At 46.6% G+C, this 20,035-nt stretch overlaps 8 non-coding genes and 2 pseudogenes across 8 annotated transcripts; all 10 read right to left on the reverse strand.

Annotated features, from left to right (window-relative positions):
* Window positions 1–1,308: 1,308 nt before the first annotated feature.
* LOC130335196 (U2 spliceosomal RNA) lies at window positions 1,309–1,499 on the reverse strand. Its single transcript, XR_008876865.1, has one exon. It is a non-coding gene; the product is annotated as a U2 spliceosomal RNA (small nuclear RNA).
* A 2,083-nt stretch (window positions 1,500–3,582) lies between these two features.
* LOC130335197 (U2 spliceosomal RNA) lies at window positions 3,583–3,773 on the reverse strand. The gene has a single exon (XR_008876866.1). It is a non-coding gene; the product is annotated as a U2 spliceosomal RNA (small nuclear RNA).
* A 2,093-nt stretch (window positions 3,774–5,866) lies between these two features.
* On the reverse strand, window positions 5,867–6,057 carry LOC130335198 (U2 spliceosomal RNA). The gene has a single exon (XR_008876867.1). It is a non-coding gene; the product is annotated as a U2 spliceosomal RNA (small nuclear RNA).
* Window positions 6,058–8,147: 2,090 nt separating this feature from the next.
* On the reverse strand, window positions 8,148–8,344 carry LOC130335163 (U2 spliceosomal RNA). Its single transcript, XR_008876849.1, has one exon. It is a non-coding gene; the product is annotated as a U2 spliceosomal RNA (small nuclear RNA).
* Window positions 8,345–9,037: 693 nt separating this feature from the next.
* On the reverse strand, window positions 9,038–9,197 carry LOC130335172 (U2 spliceosomal RNA; annotated as a pseudogene).
* Window positions 9,198–11,299: 2,102 nt separating this feature from the next.
* LOC130335199 (U2 spliceosomal RNA) lies at window positions 11,300–11,490 on the reverse strand. Its single transcript, XR_008876868.1, has one exon. It is a non-coding gene; the product is annotated as a U2 spliceosomal RNA (small nuclear RNA).
* A 2,089-nt stretch (window positions 11,491–13,579) lies between these two features.
* On the reverse strand, window positions 13,580–13,770 carry LOC130335200 (U2 spliceosomal RNA). Its single transcript, XR_008876869.1, has one exon. It is a non-coding gene; the product is annotated as a U2 spliceosomal RNA (small nuclear RNA).
* A 2,541-nt stretch (window positions 13,771–16,311) lies between these two features.
* On the reverse strand, window positions 16,312–16,502 carry LOC130335203 (U2 spliceosomal RNA). The gene has a single exon (XR_008876871.1). It is a non-coding gene; the product is annotated as a U2 spliceosomal RNA (small nuclear RNA).
* A 2,090-nt stretch (window positions 16,503–18,592) lies between these two features.
* On the reverse strand, window positions 18,593–18,778 carry LOC130335160 (U2 spliceosomal RNA). The gene has a single exon (XR_008876847.1). It is a non-coding gene; the product is annotated as a U2 spliceosomal RNA (small nuclear RNA).
* A 693-nt stretch (window positions 18,779–19,471) lies between these two features.
* On the reverse strand, window positions 19,472–19,631 carry LOC130335173 (U2 spliceosomal RNA; annotated as a pseudogene).
* Window positions 19,632–20,035: the final 404 nt, after the last annotated feature.

Raw genomic sequence — 20,035 nt, forward strand, 5'->3', positions numbered from 1 at the left:
CTGGACACAGCAGCGGCTGCAATATCTCAACGGAGAATACGTTTATATCTATGTGTGTGTGTGCGCATATATATATATATATATATATATATATATATATATATATATATATATATTTCTCCGCCGAAATCACTTTTAAACCCATTTCCACCTTTTTTTCCCTTCCCTTCTCTTCCTCTTACTTTTTTTTCACGTTTTTTTACGTTTTTCTCCTTTTCGCCTCTTTTCTGGGCGTATTATTCTTCTTTTTCTTCTTTTTTTTCGTCTAATGCATACCCCATCAGTGCAGCAATGCTTATTCAATACCGCCAGCAGATGGAGACACTGGGGGATAATTTTCTAAGGATTTATACTGATTTTTCCTGTCTGAATTTGTCGCACAGAAAGTTGCAGGCCAAATATGTGTGACATTTCTGCGACTTTAGCTTCTAGAGCATTTTTACAACATTATACATAGGTGCTGAATACATAAAAAGCGACTGTTCAGCGACAGACAAGTCGCATCGGCTGAAAGTAGGCCAGAATGTCAGTCCATGTTGGAGCAGGTTTAGATACAGTCTAAAGCATAGATCTCAAAGTCTGTGCACAGAATTTAGCAAGGGCCTCGCACCTTCTGATGCATCAGGTAGGTGCACAATAGCATAGCCTAACCCTCTGTACTTTGGTCTATATTGATGCGGGACATAGACAGCCAGCTGATGACCAATCCATTAGTGCAATGGATGGCTGGAAGCATTTGTCTTTGCCTTTGCAATACCACAGAAGCAATGCATGGTCAATGTACAGCAATGACACACCTGTGTGAACAGCCAGGAGACCCCCCCCCCCCCCCCCCCATGTTATGTTACATAGTTACATAGTTAGTACGGTCGAAAAAAGACATATGTCCATCACGTTCAACCAGGGAATTAAGGGGTAGGGGTGTGGCGCGATATTGGGGAAGGGATGAGATTTTATATTTCTTCATAAGCATTAATCTTATTTTGTCAATTAGGAACATTCAGCACCCACCCGCTATCAAGGCAGCTGCCTATCATGTCATGCCCTACCTGCACAGGTGTGCTGGCTACTCAAATGATCCAATTAAGGAGGCCATTTAGTCAGCAGCAGCAGAAGTCCTGTGCCTGGACGCTCCAACAGGGGCCAGACACAAGCAGAAGCAGAAGCAGCAGAAGCAGCAGAAGCAGCAGCAGCACCACCTTTTGTTTTTTGGCTGCAGCAGCAGCAAGGCCCACAGGGCTGGCTAGCTGGCTAGCCAGCAAGCAGGTAGCAATGAAAGTAGGAATCTTTCTTTTTAACCCTGTAAGGGGGTGGTGCACTGTACCCGAAGATACTGCCATATCGGGTCAATGCATAGGGCGACGGAAGCAAGCTTCGAAATCGGCCCCCGTTCTCAAAAATCCATTTAATATATGGTCCCCAGATAGGGGACGTATCAGATATTAAACTGATAAGAACAGATACTACACTTGATCTTAGCCAAAAGGCCGAGAAGCGATAACCGTGAAAGGGGCGGGCCCAACAAGGTCCCCTTCATGGGCACTATCACTGCTTGCTGTCAGGGAGGCTGCCAGACAATTTTCCATGCACACTCTGGGCTGGGGGGCAGTCAACCACCAGTACACACAGCAGAACCTAAACCCATACCATTATTGCTAAGCAGCAAGACAGGGGCCCATTGCACTCCCACGGGGCCTTTTTAAATGCAATCCATAACCCGGATTTGCCAGGAACCCTTCTTACTCCTCCTACTTGCATGTGACACTGGGCTTAGGATCTGCATAGGAAACACACACACAAGCACACACCTACCTTTGTTGCCTGCAGATGCCTCCTTGGCTGTCCCCAAACGGTATCAAACCAACACCCACGGGAAGCTGTAAGCATAGAGGACATGCCTGCACCCCATTGGACTTACCTGTGTGGGTTAAATCCGGGTTATTTGACAACCTATGGCGGTGATGGTTCTGCTCAGGCAGAGCAGTGCTGATGCTCCTCATAAAGCTGTCGCTGCTGTGAAGGTTCTAGGTGACATCACAAATCCCTTTGGTTACATACACAACAAAGCTGGGTTGTTGTTGTTTACACTCTGCAAGGCCTGTGGAAGTGAGTGACATCATAGCACTGTAGTTCTGAGGGTTCAAGATGGATGCAACAATCTCCTGTTGCTTCTATGAAGGCCGTAATAGACGACATCACCAAACAGCTCCATAGTCACATACACAGCAAAGGAGAGATGTTGTTTACACCTAGTGATGTCAGTGGTATTGAGTGACATCACAGCACAGTGCTAAGGCTCCTGGGCCTGGACACAGCAGCGGCTGCAATATCTCAACGGAGAATACGTTTATATCTATGTGTGTGTGTGCGCATATATATATATATATATATATATATATATATATATTTCTCCGCCGAAATCACTTTTAAACCCATTTCCACCTTTTTTTCCCTTCTCTTCCTCTTACTTTTTTTTCACGTTTTTTTACGTTTTTCTCCTTTTCGCCTCTTTTCTGGGCGTATTATTCTTCTTTTTCTTCTTTTTTTTCGTCTAATGCATACCCCATCAGTGCAGCAATGCTTATTCAATACCGCCAGCAGATGGAGACACTGGGGGATAATTTTCTAAGGATTTATACTGATTTTTCCTGTCTGAATTTGTCGCACAGAAAGTTGCAGGCCAAATATGTGTGACATTTCTGCGACTTTAGCTTCTAGAGCATTTTTACAACATTATACATAGGTGCTGAATACATAAAAAGCGACTGTTCAGCGACAGACAAGTCGCATCGGCTGAAAGTAGGCCAGAATGTCAGTCCATGTTGGAGCAGGTTTAGATACAGTCTAAAGCATAGATCTCAAAGTCTGTGCACAGAATTTAGCAAGGGCCTCGCACCTTCTGATGCATCAGGTAGGTGCACAATAGCATAGCCTAACCCTCTGTACTTTGGTCTATATTGATGCGGGACATAGACAGCCAGCTGATGACCAATCCATTAGTGCAATGGATGGCTGGAAGCATTTGTCTTTGCCTTTGCAATACCACAGAAGCAATGCATGGTCAATGTACAGCAATGACACACCTGTGTGAACAGCCAGGAGACCCCCCCCCCCCCCCCATGTTATGTTACATAGTTACATAGTTAGTACGGTCGAAAAAAGACATATGTCCATCACGTTCAACCAGGGAATTAAGGGGTAGGGGTGTGGCGCGATATTGGGGAAGGGATGAGATTTTATATTTCTTCATAAGCATTAATCTTATTTTGTCAATTAGGAACATTCAGCACCCACCCGCTATCAAGGCAGCTGCCTATCATGTCATGCCCTACCTGCACAGGTGTGCTGGCTACTCAAATGATCCAATTAAGGAGGCCATTTAGTCAGCAGCAGCAGAAGTCCTGTGCCTGGACGCTCCAACAGGGGCCAGACACAAGCAGAAGCAGAAGCAGCAGAAGCAGCAGCAGCACCACCTTTTGTTTTTTGGCTGCAGCAGCAGCAAGGCCCACAGGGCTGGCTAGCTGGCTAGCCAGCAAGCAGGTAGCAATGAAAGTAGGAATCTTTCTTTTTAACCCTGTAAGGGGGTGGTGCACTGTACCCGAAGATACTGCCATATCGGGTCAATGCATAGGGCGACGGAAGCAAGCTTCGAAATCGGCCCCCGTTCTCAAAAATCCATTTAATATATGGTCCCCAGATAGGGGACGTATCAGATATTAAACTGATAAGAACAGATACTACACTTGATCTTAGCCAAAAGGCCGAGAAGCGATAACCGTGAAAGGGGCGGGCCCAACAAGGTCCCCTTCATGGGCACTATCACTGCTTGCTGTCAGGGAGGCTGCCAGACAATTTTCCATGCACACTCTGGGCTGGGGGGCAGTCAACCACCAGTACACACAGCAGAACCTAAACCCATACCATTATTGCTAAGCAGCAAGACAGGGGCCCATTGCACTCCCACGGGGCCTTTTTAAATGCAATCCATAACCCGGATTTGCCAGGAACCCTTCTTACTCCTCCTACTTGCATGTGACACTGGGCTTAGGATCTGCATAGGAAACACACACACAAGCACACACCTACCTTTGTTGCCTGCAGATGCCTCCTTGGCTGTCCCCAAACGGTATCAAACCAACACCCACGGGAAGCTGTAAGCATAGAGGACATGCCTGCACCCCATTGGACTTACCTGTGTGGGTTAAATCCGGGTTATTTGACAACCTATGGCGGTGATGGTTCTGCTCAGGCAGAGCAGTGCTGATGCTCCTCATAAAGCTGTCGCTGCTGTGAAGGTTCTAGGTGACATCACAAATCCCTATGGTTACATACACAACAAAGCTGGGTTGTTGTTGTTTACACTCTGCAAGGCCTGTGGAAGTGAGTGACATCATAGCACTGTAGTTCTGAGGGTTCAAGATGGATGCAACAATCTCCTGTTGCTTCTATGAAGGCCGTAATAGACGACATCACCAAACAGCTCCATAGTCACATACACAGCAAAGGAGAGATGTTGTTTACACCTAGTGATGTCAGTGGTATTGAGTAACATCACAGCACAGTGCTAAGGCTCCTGGGCCTGGACACAGCAGCGGCTGCAATATCTCAACGGAGAATACGTTTATATCTATGTGTGTGTGTGCGCATATATATATATATATATATATATATATATATATATATATATATTTCTCCGCCGAAATCACTTTTAAACCCATTTCCACCTTTTTTTCCCTTCTCTTCCTCTTACTTTTTTTTCACGTTTTTTTACGTTTTTCTCCTTTTCGCCTCTTTTCTGGGCGTATTATTCTTCTTTTTCTTCTTTTTTTTCGTCTAATGCATACCCCATCAGTGCAGCAATGCTTATTCAATACCGCCAGCAGATGGAGACACTGGGGGATAATTTTCTAAGGATTTATACTGATTTTTCCTGTCTGAATTTGTCGCACAGAAAGTTGCAGGCCAAATATGTGTGACATTTCTGCGACTTTAGCTTCTAGAGCATTTTTACAACATTATACATAGGTGCTGAATACATAAAAAGCGACTGTTCAGCGACAGACAAGTCGCATCGGCTGAAAGTAGGCCAGAATGTCAGTCCATGTTGGAGCAGGTTTAGATACAGTCTAAAGCATAGATCTCAAAGTCTGTGCACAGAATTTAGCAAGGGCCTCGCACCTTCTGATGCATCAGGTAGGTGCACAATAGCATAGCCTAACCCTCTGTACTTTGGTCTATATTGATGCGGGACATAGACAGCCAGCTGATGACCAATCCATTAGTGCAATGGATGGCTGGAAGCATTTGTCTTTGCCTTTGCAATACCACAGAAGCAATGCATGGTCAATGTACAGCAATGACACACCTGTGTGAACAGCCAGGAGACCCCCCCCCCCCCCCCCCATGTTATGTTACATAGTTACATAGTTAGTACGGTCGAAAAAAGACATATGTCCATCACGTTCGACCAGGGAATTAAGGGGTAGGGGTGTGGCGCGATATTGGGGAAGGGATGAGATTTTATATTTCTTCATAAGCATTAATCTTATTTTGTCAATTAGGAACATTCAGCACCCACCCGCTATCAAGGCAGCTGCCTATCATGTCATGCCCTACCTGCACAGGTGTGCTGGCTACTCAAATGATCCAATTAAGGAGGCCATTTAGTCAGCAGCAGCAGAAGTCCTGTGCCTGGACGCTCCAACAGGGGCCAGACACAAGCAGAAGCAGAAGCAGCAGAAGCAGCAGCAGCACCACCTTTTGTTTTTTGGCTGCAGCAGCAGCAAGGCCCACAGGGCTGGCTAGCTGGCTAGCCAGCAAGCAGGTAGCAATGAAAGTAGGAATCTTTCTTTTTAACCCTGTAAGGGGGTGGTGCACTGTACCCGAAGATACTGCCATATCGGGTCAATGCATAGGGCGACGGAAGCAAGCTTCGAAATCGGCCCCCGTTCTCAAAAATCCATTTAATATATGGTCCCCAGATAGGGGACGTATCAGATATTAAACTGATAAGAACAGATACTACACTTGATCTTAGCCAAAAGGCCGAGAAGCGATAACCGTGAAAGGGGCGGGCCCAACAAGGTCCCCTTCATGGGCACTATCACTGCTTGCTGTCAGGGAGGCTGCCAGACAATTTTCCATGCACACTCTGGGCTGGGGGGCAGTCAACCACCAGTACACACAGCAGAACCTAAACCCATACCATTATTGCTAAGCAGCAAGACAGGGGCCCATTGCACTCCCACGGGGCCTTTTTAAATGCAATCCATAACCCGGATTTGCCAGGAACCCTTCTTACTCCTCCTACTTGCATGTGACACTGGGCTTAGGATCTGCATAGGAAACACACACACAAGCACACACCTACCTTTGTTGCCTGCAGATGCCTCCTTGGCTGTCCCCAAACGGTATCAAACCAACACCCACGGGAAGCTGTAAGCATAGAGGACATGCCTGCACCCCATTGGACTTACCTGTGTGGGTTAAATCCGGGTTATTTGACAACCTATGGCGGTGATGGTTCTGCTCAGGCAGAGCAGTGCTGATGCTCCTCATAAAGCTGTCGCTGCTGTGAAGGTTCTAGGTGACATCACAAATCCCTATGGTTACATACACAACAAAGCTGGGTTGTTGTTGTTTACACTCTGCAAGGCCTGTGGAAGTGAGTGACATCATAGCACTGTAGTTCTGAGGGTTCAAGATGGATGCAACAATCTCCTGTTGCTTCTATGAAGGCCGTAATAGACGACATCACCAAACAGCTCCATAGTCACATACACAGCAAAGGAGAGATGTTGTTTACACCTAGTGATGTCAGTGGTATTGAGTGACATCACAGCACAGTGCTAAGGCTCCTGGGCCTGGACACAGCAGCGGCTGCAATATCTCAACGGAGAATACGTTTATATCTATGTGTGTGTGTGCGCATATATATATATATATATATATATATATATATATATATATATATATTTCTCCGCCGAAATCACTTTTAAACCCATTTCCACCTTTTTTTCCCTTCTCTTCCTCTTACTTTTTTTTCAAGTTTTTTTACGTTTTTCTCCTTTTCGCCTCTTTTCTGGGCGTATTATTCTTCTTTTTCTTCTTTTTTTTCGTCTAATGCATACCCCATCAGTGCAGCAATGCTTATTCAATACCGCCAGCAGATGGAGACACTGGGGGATAATTTTCTAAGGATTTATACTGATTTTTCCTGTCTGAATTTGTCGCACAGAAAGTTGCAGGCCAAATATGTGTGACATTTCTGCGACTTTAGCTTCTAGAGCATTTTTACAACATTATACATAGGTGCTGAATACATAAAAAGCGACTGTTCAGCGACAGACAAGTCGCATCGGCTGAAAGTAGGCCAGAATGTCAGTCCATGTTGGAGCAGGTTTAGATACAGTCTAAAGCATAGATCTCAAAGTCTGTGCACAGAATTTAGCAAGGGCCTCGCACCTTCTGATGCATCAGGTAGGTGCACAATAGCATAGCCTAACCCTCTGTACTTTGGTCTATATTGATGCGGGACATAGACAGCCAGCTGATGACCAATCCATTAGTGCAATGGATGGCTGGAAGCATTTGTCTTTGCCTTTGCAATACCACAGAAGCAATGCATGGTCAATGTACAGCAATGACACACCTGTGTGAACAGCCAGGAGACCCCCCCCCCCCCATGTTATGTTACATAGTTACATAGTTAGTACGGTTGAAAAAAGACATATGTCCATCACGTTCAACCAGGGAATTAAGGGGTAGGGGTGTGGCGCGATATTGGGGAAGGGATGAGATTTTATATTTCTTCATAAGCATTAATCTTATTTTGTCAATTAGGAACATTCAGCACCCACCCGCTATCAAGGCAGCTGCCTATCATGTCATGCCCTACCTGCACAGGTGTGCTGGCTACTCAAATGATCCAATTAAGGAGGCCATTTAGTCAGCAGCAGCAGAAGTCCTGTGCCTGGACGCTCCAACAGGGGCCAGACACAAGCAGAAGCAGAAGCAGCAGAAGCAGCAGCAGCACCACCTTTTGTTTTTTGGCTGCAGCAGCAGCAAGGCCCACAGGGCTGGCTAGCTGGCTAGCCAGCAAGCAGGTAGCAATGAAAGTAGGAATCTTTCTTTTTAACCCTGTAAGGGGGTGGTGCACTGTACCCGAAGATACTGCCATATCGGGTCAATGCATAGGGCGACGGAAGCAAGCTTCGAAATCGGCCCCCGTTCTCAAAAATCCATTTAATATATGGTCCCCAGATAGGGGACGTATCAGATATTAAACTGATAAGAACAGATTTTTTTTTTTTTTTTTTTTTTTTTTTTTTTATCTAAAGCCGAGGAACGTGCTTTCGATTCACCCAAAGTGCAAGAAAAAGTGCAAACGTGTTACACTAAAAAAACGTGCACAAAGGATGCGGTCTATCGCAAGCCCTTCTCCGATAGGAGAGAGGCCCCCCAACAAACCTTACCCTTCGCCTCCGGACCAAAAGGTACCTGCGAGGTTCCAGGTTCGATGTCCCTTTTCGCCGAAGCTACTAGGGGACCACAAATGCTCCCGGCATCCCCCTTGGCGTTAGCCAAGGTATCTGCCCGCAGAGCCGATTACGGTAGGTACCCTGCCAAAACAGGAGTACCCGGGGTGTTTGCAGGGAGGTGCGGAACCTAATGGCCACACACACCTCCCCTAGACCGCCAGGAGGGACACCCAGAAGGGCTACCGCATCCTGACAAATCCTGTGAACACACAACACGCAAAAAGTGACACAGTGAGACAAAAAAGAAATAAATAAGTGAATGTGTGCAGATATACTGCCCGGACATCCGGCCGGATCTATAAAAATTTCTCTGATCCTAGCCAGAAGGCCGGGAATCAAGAGGTGAGTGCCACAAGGTGAAGAGATTATGGTGCCCGTGCTTCAACTCAGTGAGTCTATTCTCCCAGTGAGTTTCGGCACCTCGGGGTCACCACTCCCCGAGGCACAAAAGTACCTCGGCTCTAGACCCTCTCAGCCTCATGGCGAGACCCGGAGGGAACAGGTCACATCGGGGCAGCCGTCGAGCTGATTCCTCAGAACCAGCCCCGGAAAGCCCTGGTACACCTGCATCCTCCATGCAGCACCCATCCCCACCAGCATGAAAACTGATAAGAACAGATACTACACTTGATCTTAGCCAAAAGGCCGAGAAGCGATAACCGTGAAAGGGGCGGGCCCAACAAGGTCCCCTTCATGGGCACTATCACTGCTTGCTGTCAGGGAGGCTGCCAGACAATTTTCCATGCACACTCTGGGCTGGGGGGCAGTCAACCACCAGTACACACAGCAGAACCTAAACCCATACCATTATTGCTAAGCAGCAAGACAGGGGCCCATTGCACTCCCACGGGGCCTTTTTAAATGCAATCCATAACCCGGATTTGCCAGGAACCCTTCTTACTCCTCCTACTTGCATGTGACACTGGGCTTAGGATCTGCATAGGAAACACACACACAAGCACACACCTACCTTTGTTGCCTGCAGATGCCTCCTTGGCTGTCCCCAAACGGTATCAAACCAACACCCACGGGAAGCTGTAAGCATAGAGGACATGCCTGCACCCCATTGGACTTACCTGTGTGGGTTAAATCCGGGTTATTTGACAACCTATGGCGGTGATGGTTCTGCTCAGGCAGAGCAGTGCTGATGCTCCTCATAAAGCTGTCGCTGCTGTGAAGGTTCTAGGTGACATCACAAATCCCTATGGTTACATACACAACAAAGCTGGGTTGTTGTTGTTTACACTCTGCAAGGCCTGTGGAAGTGAGTGACATCATAGCACTGTAGTTCTGAGGGTTCAAGATGGATGCAACAATCTCCTGTTGCTTCTATGAAGGCCGTAATAGACGACATCACCAAACAGCTCCATAGTCACATACACAGCAAAGGAGAGATGTTGTTTACACCTAGTGATGTCAGTGGTATTGAGTGACATCACAGCACAGTGCTAAGGCTCCTGGGCCTGGACACAGCAGCGGCTGCAATATCTCAACGGAGAATACGTTTATATCTATGTGTGTGTGTGCGCATATATATATATATATATATATATATATATATATATATATATATATATATTTCTCCGCCGAAATCACTTTTAAACCCATTTCCACCTTTTTTTCCCTTCTCTTCCTCTTACTTTTTTTTCACGTTTTTTTACGTTTTTCTCCTTTTCGCCTCTTTTCTGGGCGTATTATTCTTCTTTTTCTTCTTTTTTTTCGTCTAATGCATACCCCATCAGTGCAGCAATGCTTATTCAATACCGCCAGCAGATGGAGACACTGGGGGATAATTTTCTAAGGATTTATACTGATTTTTCCTGTCTGAATTTGTCGCACAGAAAGTTGCAGGCCAAATATGTGTGACATTTCTGCGACTTTAGCTTCTAGAGCATTTTTACAACATTATACATAGGTGCTGAATACATAAAAAGCGACTGTTCAGCGACAGACAAGTCGCATCGGCTGAAAGTAGGCCAGAATGTCAGTCCATGTTGGAGCAGGTTTAGATACAGTCTAAAGCATAGATCTCAAAGTCTGTGCACAGAATTTAGCAAGGGCCTCGCACCTTCTGATGCATCAGGTAGGTGCACAATAGCATAGCCTAACCCTCTGTACTTTGGTCTATATTGATGCGGGACATAGACAGCCAGCTGATGACCAATCCATTAGTGCAATGGATGGCTGGAAGCATTTGTCTTTGCCTTTGCAATACCACAGAAGCAATGCATGGTCAATGTACAGCAATGACACACCTGTGTGAACAGCCAGGAGACCCCCCCCCCCCCCCCCCCCCATGTTATGTTACATAGTTACATAGTTAGTACGGTCGAAAAAAGACATATGTCCATCACGTTCAACCAGGGAATTAAGGGGTAGGGGTGTGGCGCGATATTGGGGAAGGGATGAGATTTTATATTTCTTCATAAGCATTAATCTTATTTTGTCAATTAGGAACATTCAGCACCCACCCGCTATCAAGGCAGCTGCCTATCATGTCATGCCCTACCTGCACAGGTGTGCTGGCTACTCAAATGATCCAATTAAGGAGGCCATTTAGTCAGCAGCAGCAGAAGTCCTGTGCCTGGACGCTCCAACAGGGGCCAGACACAAGCAGAAGCAGAAGCAGCAGAAGCAGCAGCAGCACCACCTTTTGTTTTTTGGCTGCAGCAGCAGCAAGGCCCACAGGGCTGGCTAGCTGGCTAGCCAGCAAGCAGGTAGCAATGAAAGTAGGAATCTTTCTTTTTAACCCTGTAAGGGGGTGGTGCACTGTACCCGAAGATACTGCCATATCGGGTCAATGCATAGGGCGACGGAAGCAAGCTTCGAAATCGGCCCCCGTTCTCAAAAATCCATTTAATATATGGTCCCCAGATAGGGGACGTATCAGATATTAAACTGATAAGAACAGATACTACACTTGATCTTAGCCAAAAGGCCGAGAAGCGATAACCGTGAAAGGGGCGGGCCCAACAAGGTCCCCTTCATGGGCACTATCACTGCTTGCTGTCAGGGAGGCTGCCAGACAATTTTCCATGCACACTCTGGGCTGGGGGGCAGTCAACCACCAGTACACACAGCAGAACCTAAACCCATACCATTATTGCTAAGCAGCAAGACAGGGGCCCATTGCACTCCCACGGGGCCTTTTTAAATGCAATCCATAACCCGGATTTGCCAGGAACCCTTCTTACTCCTCCTACTTGCATGTGACACTGGGCTTAGGATCTGCATAGGAAACACACACACAAGCACACACCTACCTTTGTTGCCTGCAGATGCCTCCTTGGCTGTCCCCAAACGGTATCAAACCAACACCCACGGGAAGCTGTAAGCATAGAGGACATGCCTGCACCCCATTGGACTTACCTGTGTGGGTTAAATCCGGGTTATTTGACAACCTATGGCGGTGATGGTTCTGCTCAGGCAGAGCAGTGCTGATGCTCCTCATAAAGCTGTCGCTGCTGTGAAGGTTCTAGGTGACATCACAAATCCCTATGGTTACATACACAACAAAGCTGGGTTGTTGTTGTTTACACTCTGCAAGGCCTGTGGAAGTGAGTGACATCATAGCACTGTAGTTCTGAGGGTTCAAGATGGATGCAACAATCTCCTGTTGCTTCTATGAAGGCCGTAATAGACGACATCACCAAACAGCTCCATAGTCACATACACAGCAAAGGAGAGATGTTGTTTACACCTAGTGATGTCAGTGGTATTGAGTGACATCACAGCACAGTGCTAAGGCTCCTGGGCCTGGACACAGCAGCGGCTGCAATATCTCAACGGAGAATACGTTTATATCTATGTGTGTGTGTGCGCATATATATATATATATATATATATATATATATATATATATATTTCTCCGCCGAAATCACTTTTAAACCCATTTCCACCTTTTTTTCCCTTCTCTTCCTCTTACTTTTTTTTCACGTTTTTTTACGTTTTTCTCCTTTTCGCCTCTTTTCTGGGCGTATTATTCTTCTTTTTCTTCTTTTTTTTCGTCTAATGCATACCCCATCAGTGCAGCAATGCTTATTCAATACCGCCAGCAGATGGAGACACTGGGGGATAATTTTCTAAGGATTTATACTGATTTTTCCTGTCTGAATTTGTCGCACAGAAAGTTGCAGGCCAAATATGTGTGACATTTCTGCGACTTTAGCTTCTAGAGCATTTTTACAACATTATACATAGGTGCTGAATACATAAAAAGCGACTGTTCAGCGACAGACAAGTCGCATCGGCTGAAAGTAGGCCAGAATGTCAGTCCATGTTGGAGCAGGTTTAGATACAGTCTAAAGCATAGATCTCAAAGTCTGTGCACAGAATTTAGCAAGGGCCTCGCACCTTCTGATGCATCAGGTAGGTGCACAATAGCATAGCCTAACCCTCTGTACTTTGGTCTATATTGATGCGGGACATAGACAGCCAGCTGATGACCAATCCATTAGTGCAATGGATGGCTGGAAGCATTTGTCTTTGCCTTTGCAATACCACAGAAGCAATGCATGGTCAATGTACAGCAATGACACACCTGTGTGAACAGCCAGGAGACCCCCCCCCCTCCCCCCCCCCCATGTTATGTTACATAGTTACATAGTTAGTACGGTCGAAAAAAGACATATGTCCATCACGTTCAACCAGGGAATTAAGGGGTAGGGGTGTGGCGCGATATTGGGGAAGGGATGAGATTTTATATTTCTTCATAAGCATTAATCTTATTTTGTCAATTAGGAACATTCAGCACCCACCCGCTATCAAGGCAGCTGCCTATTATGTCATGCCCTACCTGCACAGGTGTGCTGGCTACTCAAATGATCCAATTAAGGAGGCCATTTAGTCAGCAGCAGCAGAAGTCCTGTGCCTGGACGCTCCAACAGGGGCCAGACACAAGCAGAAGCAGCAGAAGCAGCAGCAGCACCACCTTTTGTTTTTTGGCTGCAGCAGCAGCAAGGCCCACAGGGCTGGCTAGCTGGCTAGCCAGCAAGCAGGTAGCAATGAAAGTAGGAATCTTTCTTTTTAACCCTGTAAGGGGGTGGTGCACTGTACCCGAAGATACTGCCATATCGGGTCAATGCATAGGGCGACGGAAGCAAGCTTCGAAATCGGCCCCCGTTCTCAAAAATCCATTTAATATATGGTCCCCAGATAGGGGACGTATCAGATATTAAACTGATAAGAACAGATACTACACTTGATCTTAGCCAAAAGGCCGAGAAGCGATAACCGTGAAAGGGGCGGGCCCAACAAGGTCCCCTTCATGGGCACTATCACTGCTTGCTGTCAGGGAGGCTGCCAGACAATTTTCCATGCACACTCTGGGCTGGGGGGCAGTCAACCACCAGTACACACAGCAGAACCTAAACCCATACCATTATTGCTAAGCAGCAAGACAGGGGCCCATTGCACTCCCACGGGGCCTTTTTAAATGCAATCCATAACCCGGATTTGCCAGGAACCCTTCTTACTCCTCCTACTTGCATGTGACACTGGGCTTAGGATCTGCATAGGAAACACACACACAAGCACACACCTACCTTTGTTGCCTGCAGATGCCTCCTTGGCTGTCCCCAAACGGTATCAAACCAACACCCACGGGAAGCTGTAAGCATAGAGGACATGCCTGCACCCCATTGGACTTACCTGTGTGGGTTAAATCCGGGTTATTTGACAACCTATGGCGGTGATGGTTCTGCTCAGGCAGAGCAGTGCTGATGCTCCTCATAAAGCTGTCGCTGCTGTGAAGGTTCTAGGTGACATCACAAATCCCTATGGTTACATACACAACAAAGCTGGGTTGTTGTTGTTTACACTCTGCAAGGCCTGTGGAAGTGAGTGACATCATAGCACTGTAGTTCTGAGGGTTCAAGATGGATGCAACAATCTCCTGTTGCTTCTATGAAGGCCGTAATAGACGACATCACCAAACAGCTCCATAGTAGTGTTGCTCGCGAATATTCGCAATTCGAATATTATTCGCGAATATCGCATATTCGCGAATTCGCGAATTTCGCGAATATAGCGCTATATATTCGTAATTACGAATATTCTTTTTTTTTTTTTTTTTTTTTTTCACAGTACACATCACAGTGATCATCCCTCTCCGCTTCCAGCTTGTGTGGTGTAAAGAAGGCTGTAATACTACTGTGTGAGACTGGCGTGCGAAAATTCGCATATGCGAAAATTAGCATATGCTAATTTTCGTATATGCGAATTTCCACATATGCTAATTTTCGCATGCGCGTATTTTCGCATACGCGAAAATAAAACGAGAATATAACGAATATGCGAATATTCGCGAATATATGACGAATATTCGTCCATATATTCGCGAATATTCGCGAATTCGAATAGGGCCTATGCCGCTCAACACTACTCCATAGTCACATACACAGCAAAGGAGAGATGTTGTTTACACCTAGTGATGTCAGTGGTATTGAGTGACATCACAGCACAGTGCTAAGGCTCCTGGGCCTGGACACAGCAGCGGCTGCAATATCTCAACGGAGAATACGTTTATATCTATGTGTGTGTGTGCGCATATATATATATATATATATATATATATATATATATATATATTTCTCCGCCGAAATCACTTTTAAACCCATTTCCACCTTTTTTTCCCTTCTCTTCCTCTTACTTTTTTTTCACGTTTTTTTACGTTTTTCTCCTTTTCGCCTCTTTTCTGGGCGTATTATTCTTCTTTTTCTTCTTTTTTTTTGTCTAATGCATACCCCATCAGTGCAGCAATGCTTATTCAATACCGCCAGCAGATGGAGACACTGGGGGATAATTTTCTAAGGATTTATACTGATTTTTCCTGTCTGAATTTGTCGCACAGAAAGTTGCAGGCCAAATATGTGTGACATTTCTGCGACTTTAGCTTCTAGAGCATTTTTACAACATTATACATAGGTGCTGAATACATAAAAAGCGACTGTTCAGCGACAGACAAGTCACATCGGCTGAAAGTAGGCCAGAATGTCAGTCCATGTTGGAGCAGGTTTAGATACAGTCTAAAGCATAGATCTCAAAGTCTGTGCACAGAATTTAGCAAGGGCCTCGCACCTTCTGATGCATCAGGTAGGTGCACAATAGCATAGCCTAACCCTCTGTACTTTGGTCTATATTGATGCGGGACATAGACAGCCAGCTGATGACCAATCCATTAGTGCAATGGATGGCTGGAAGCATTTGTCTTTGCCTTTGCAATACCACAGAAGCAATGCATGGTCAATGTACAGCAATGACACACCTGTGTGAACAGCCAGGAGACCCCCCCCCCCCCCCATGTTATGTTACATAGTTACATAGTTAGTACGGTCGAAAAAAGACATATGTCCATCACGTTCAACCAGGGAATTAAGGGGTAGGGGTGTGGCGCGATATTGGGGAAGGGATGAGATTTTATATTTCTTCATAAGCATTAATCTTATTTTGTCAATTAGGAACATTCAGCACCCACCCGCTATCAAGGCAGCTGCCTATCATGTCATGCCCTACCTGCACAGGTGTGCTGGCTACTCAAATGATCCAATTAAGGAGGCCATTTAGTCAGCAGCAGCAGAAGTCCTGTGCCTGGACGCTCCAACAGGGGCCAGACACAAGCAGAAGCAGAAGCAGCAGAAGCAGCAGAAGCAGCAGCAGCACCACCTTTTGTTTTTTGGCTGCAGCAGCAGCAAGGCCCACAGGGCTGGCTAGCTGGCTAGCCAGCAAGCAGGTAGCAATGAAAGTAGGAATCTTTCTTTTTAACCCTGTAAGGGGGTGGTGCACTGTACCCGAAGATACTGCCATATCGGGTCAATGCATAGGGCGACGGAAGCAAGCTTCGAAATCGGCCCCCGTTCTCAAAAATCCATTTAATATATGGTCCCCAGATAGGGGACGTATCAGATATTAAACTGATAAGAACAGATACTACACTTGATCTTAGCCAAAAGGCCGAGAAGCGATAACCGTGAAAGGGGCGGGCCCAACAAGGTCCCCTTCATGGGCACTATCACTGCTTGCTGTCAGGGAGGCTGCCAGACAATTTTCCATGCACACTCTGGGCTGGGGGGCAGTCAACCACCAGTACACACAGCAGAACCTAAACCCATACCATTATTGCTAAGCAGCAAGACAGGGGCCCATTGCACTCCCACGGGGCCTTTTTAAATGCAATCCATAACCCGGATTTGCCAGGAACCCTTCTTACTCCTCCTACTTGCATGTGACACTGGGCTTAGGATCTGCATAGGAAACACACACACAAGCACACACCTACCTTTGTTGCCTGCAGATGCCTCCTTGGCTGTCCCCAAACGGTATCAAACCAACACCCACGGGAAGCTGTAAGCATAGAGGACATGCCTGCACCCCATTGGACTTACCTGTGTGGGTTAAATCCGGGTTATTTGACAACCTATGGCGGTGATGGTTCTGCTCAGGCAGAGCAGTGCTGATGCTCCTCATAAAGCTGTCGCTGCTGTGAAGGTTCTAGGTGACATCACAAATCCCTATGGTTACATACACAACAAAGCTGGGTTGTTGTTGTTTACACTCTGCAAGGCCTGTGGAAGTGAGTGACATCATAGCACTGTAGTTCTGAGGGTTCAAGATGGATGCAACAATCTCCTGTTGCTTCTATGAAGGCCGTAATAGACGACATCACCAAACAGCTCCATAGTCACATACACAGCAAAGGAGAGATGTTGTTTACACCTAGTGATGTCAGTGGTATTGAGTGACATCACAGCACAGTGCTAAGGCTCCTGGGCCTGGACACAGCAGCGGCTGCAATATCTCAACGGAGAATACGTTTATATCTATGTGTGTGTGTGCGCATATATATATATATATATATATATATATATATATATATATTTCTCCGCCGAAATCACTTTTAAACCCATTTCCACCTTTTTTTCCCTTCTCTTCCTCTTACTTTTTTTTCACGTTTTTTTACGTTTTTCTCCTTTTCGCCTCTTTTCTGGGCGTATTATTCTTCTTTTTCTTCTTTTTTTTCGTCTAATGCATACCCCATCAGTGCAGCAATGCTTATTCAATACCGCCAGCAGATGGAGACACTGGGGGATAATTTTCTAAGGATTTATACTGATTTTTCCTGTCTGAATTTGTCGCACAGAAAGTTGCAGGCCAAATATGTGTGACATTTCTGCGACTTTAGCTTCTAGAGCATTTTTACAACATTATACATAGGTGCTGAATACATAAAAAGCGACTGTTCAGCGACAGACAAGTCGCATCGGCTGAAAGTAGGCCAGAATGTCAGTCCATGTTGGAGCAGGTTTAGATACAGTCTAAAGCATAGATCTCAAAGTCTGTGCACAGAATTTAGCAAGGGCCTCGCACCTTCTGATGCATCAGGTAGGTGCACAATAGCATAGCCTAACCCTCTGTACTTTGGTCTATATTGATGCGGGACATAGACAGCCAGCTGATGACCAATCCATTAGTGCAATGGATGGCTGGAAGCATTTGTCTTTGCCTTTGCAATACCACAGAAGCAATGCATGGTCAATGTACAGCAATGACACACCTGTGTGAACAGCCAGGAGACCCCCCCCCCCCCCCCCCCATGTTATGTTACATAGTTACATAGTTAGTACGGTCGAAAAAAGACATATGTCCATCACGTTCAACCAGGGAATTAAGGGGTAGGGGTGTGGCGCGATATTGGGGAAGGGATGAGATTTTATATTTCTTCATAAGCATTAATCTTATTTTGTCAATTAGGAACATTCAGCACCCACCCGCTATCAAGGCAGCTGCCTATCATGTCATGCCCTACCTGCACAGGTGTGCTGGCTACTCAAATGATCCAATTAAGGAGGCCATTTAGTCAGCAGCAGCAGAAGTCCTGTGCCTGGACGCTCCAACAGGGGCCAGACACAAGCAGAAGCAGAAGCAGCAGAAGCAGCAGCAGCACCACCTTTTGTTTTTTGGCTGCAGCAGCAGCAAGGCCCACAGGGCTGGCTAGCTGGCTAGCCAGCAAGCAGGTAGCAATGAAAGTAGGAATCTTTCTTTTTAACCCTGTAAGGGGGTGGTGCACTGTACCCGAAGATACTGCCATATCGGGTCAATGCATAGGGCGACGGAAGCAAGCTTCGAAATCGGCCCCCGTTCTCAAAAATCCATTTAATATATGGTCCCCAGATAGGGGACGTATCAGATATTAAACTGATAAGAACAGATTTTTTTTTTTTTTTTTTTTATCTAAAGCCGAGGAACGTGCTTTCGATTCACCCAAAGTGCAAGAAAAAGTGCAAACGTGTTACACTAAAAAAACGTGCACAAAGGATGCGGTCTATCGCAAGCCCTTCTCCGATAGGAGAGAGGCCCCCCAACAAACCTTACCCTTCGCCTCCGGACCAAAAGGTACCTGCGAGGTTCCAGGTTCGATGTCCCTTTTCGCCGAAGCTACTAGGGGACCACAAATGCTCCCGGCATCCCCCTTGGCGTTAGCCAAGGTATCTGCCCGCAGAGCCGATTACGGTAGGTACCCTGCCAAAGCAGGAGTACCCGGGGTGTTTGCAGGGAGGTGCGGAACCTAATGGCCACACACACCTCCCCTAGACCGCCAGGAGGGACACCCAGAAGGGCTACCGCATCCTGACAAATCCTGTGAACACACAACACGCAAAAAGTGACACAGTGAGACAAAAAAGAAATAAATAAGTGAATGTGTGCAGATATACTGCCCGGACATCCGGCCGGATCTATAAAAATTTCTCTGATCCTAGCCAGAAGGCCGGGAATCAAGAGGTGAGTGCCACAAGGTGAAGAGATTATGGTGCCCGTGCTTCAACTCAGTGAGTCTATTCTCCCAGTGAGTTTCGGCACCTCGGGGTCACCACTCCCCGAGGCACAAAAGTACCTCGGCTCTAGACCCTCTCAGCCTCATGGCGAGACCCGGAGGGAACAGGTCACATCGGGGCAGCCGTCGAGCTGATTCCTCAGAACCAGCCCCGGAAAGCCCTGGTACACCTGCATCCTCCATGCAGCACCCATCCCCACCAGCATGAAAACTGATAAGAACAGATACTACACTTGATCTTAGCCAAAAGGCCGAGAAGCGATAACCGTGAAAGGGGCGGGCCCAACAAGGTCCCCTTCATGGGCACTATCACTGCTTGCTGTCAGGGAGGCTGCCAGACAATTTTCCATGCACACTCTGGGCTGGGGGGCAGTCAACCACCAGTACACACAGCAGAACCTAAACCCATACCATTATTGCTAAGCAGCAAGACAGGGGCCCATTGCACTCCCACGGGGCCTTTTTAAATGCAATCCATAACCCGGATTTGCCAGGAACCCTTCTTACTCCTCCTACTTGCATGTGACACTGGGCTTAGGATCTGCATAGGAAACACACACACAAGCACACACCTACCTTTGTTGCCTGCAGATGCCTCCTTGGCTGTCCCCAAACGGTATCAAACCAACACCCACGGGAAGCTGTAAGCATAGAGGACATGCCTGCA

The sequence above is a fragment of the Hyla sarda genome, unplaced genomic scaffold (genome assembly GCF_029499605.1).
Source record: "Hyla sarda isolate aHylSar1 unplaced genomic scaffold, aHylSar1.hap1 scaffold_448, whole genome shotgun sequence".
NCBI classification, from domain to species: domain Eukaryota; kingdom Metazoa; phylum Chordata; class Amphibia; order Anura; family Hylidae; genus Hyla; species Hyla sarda.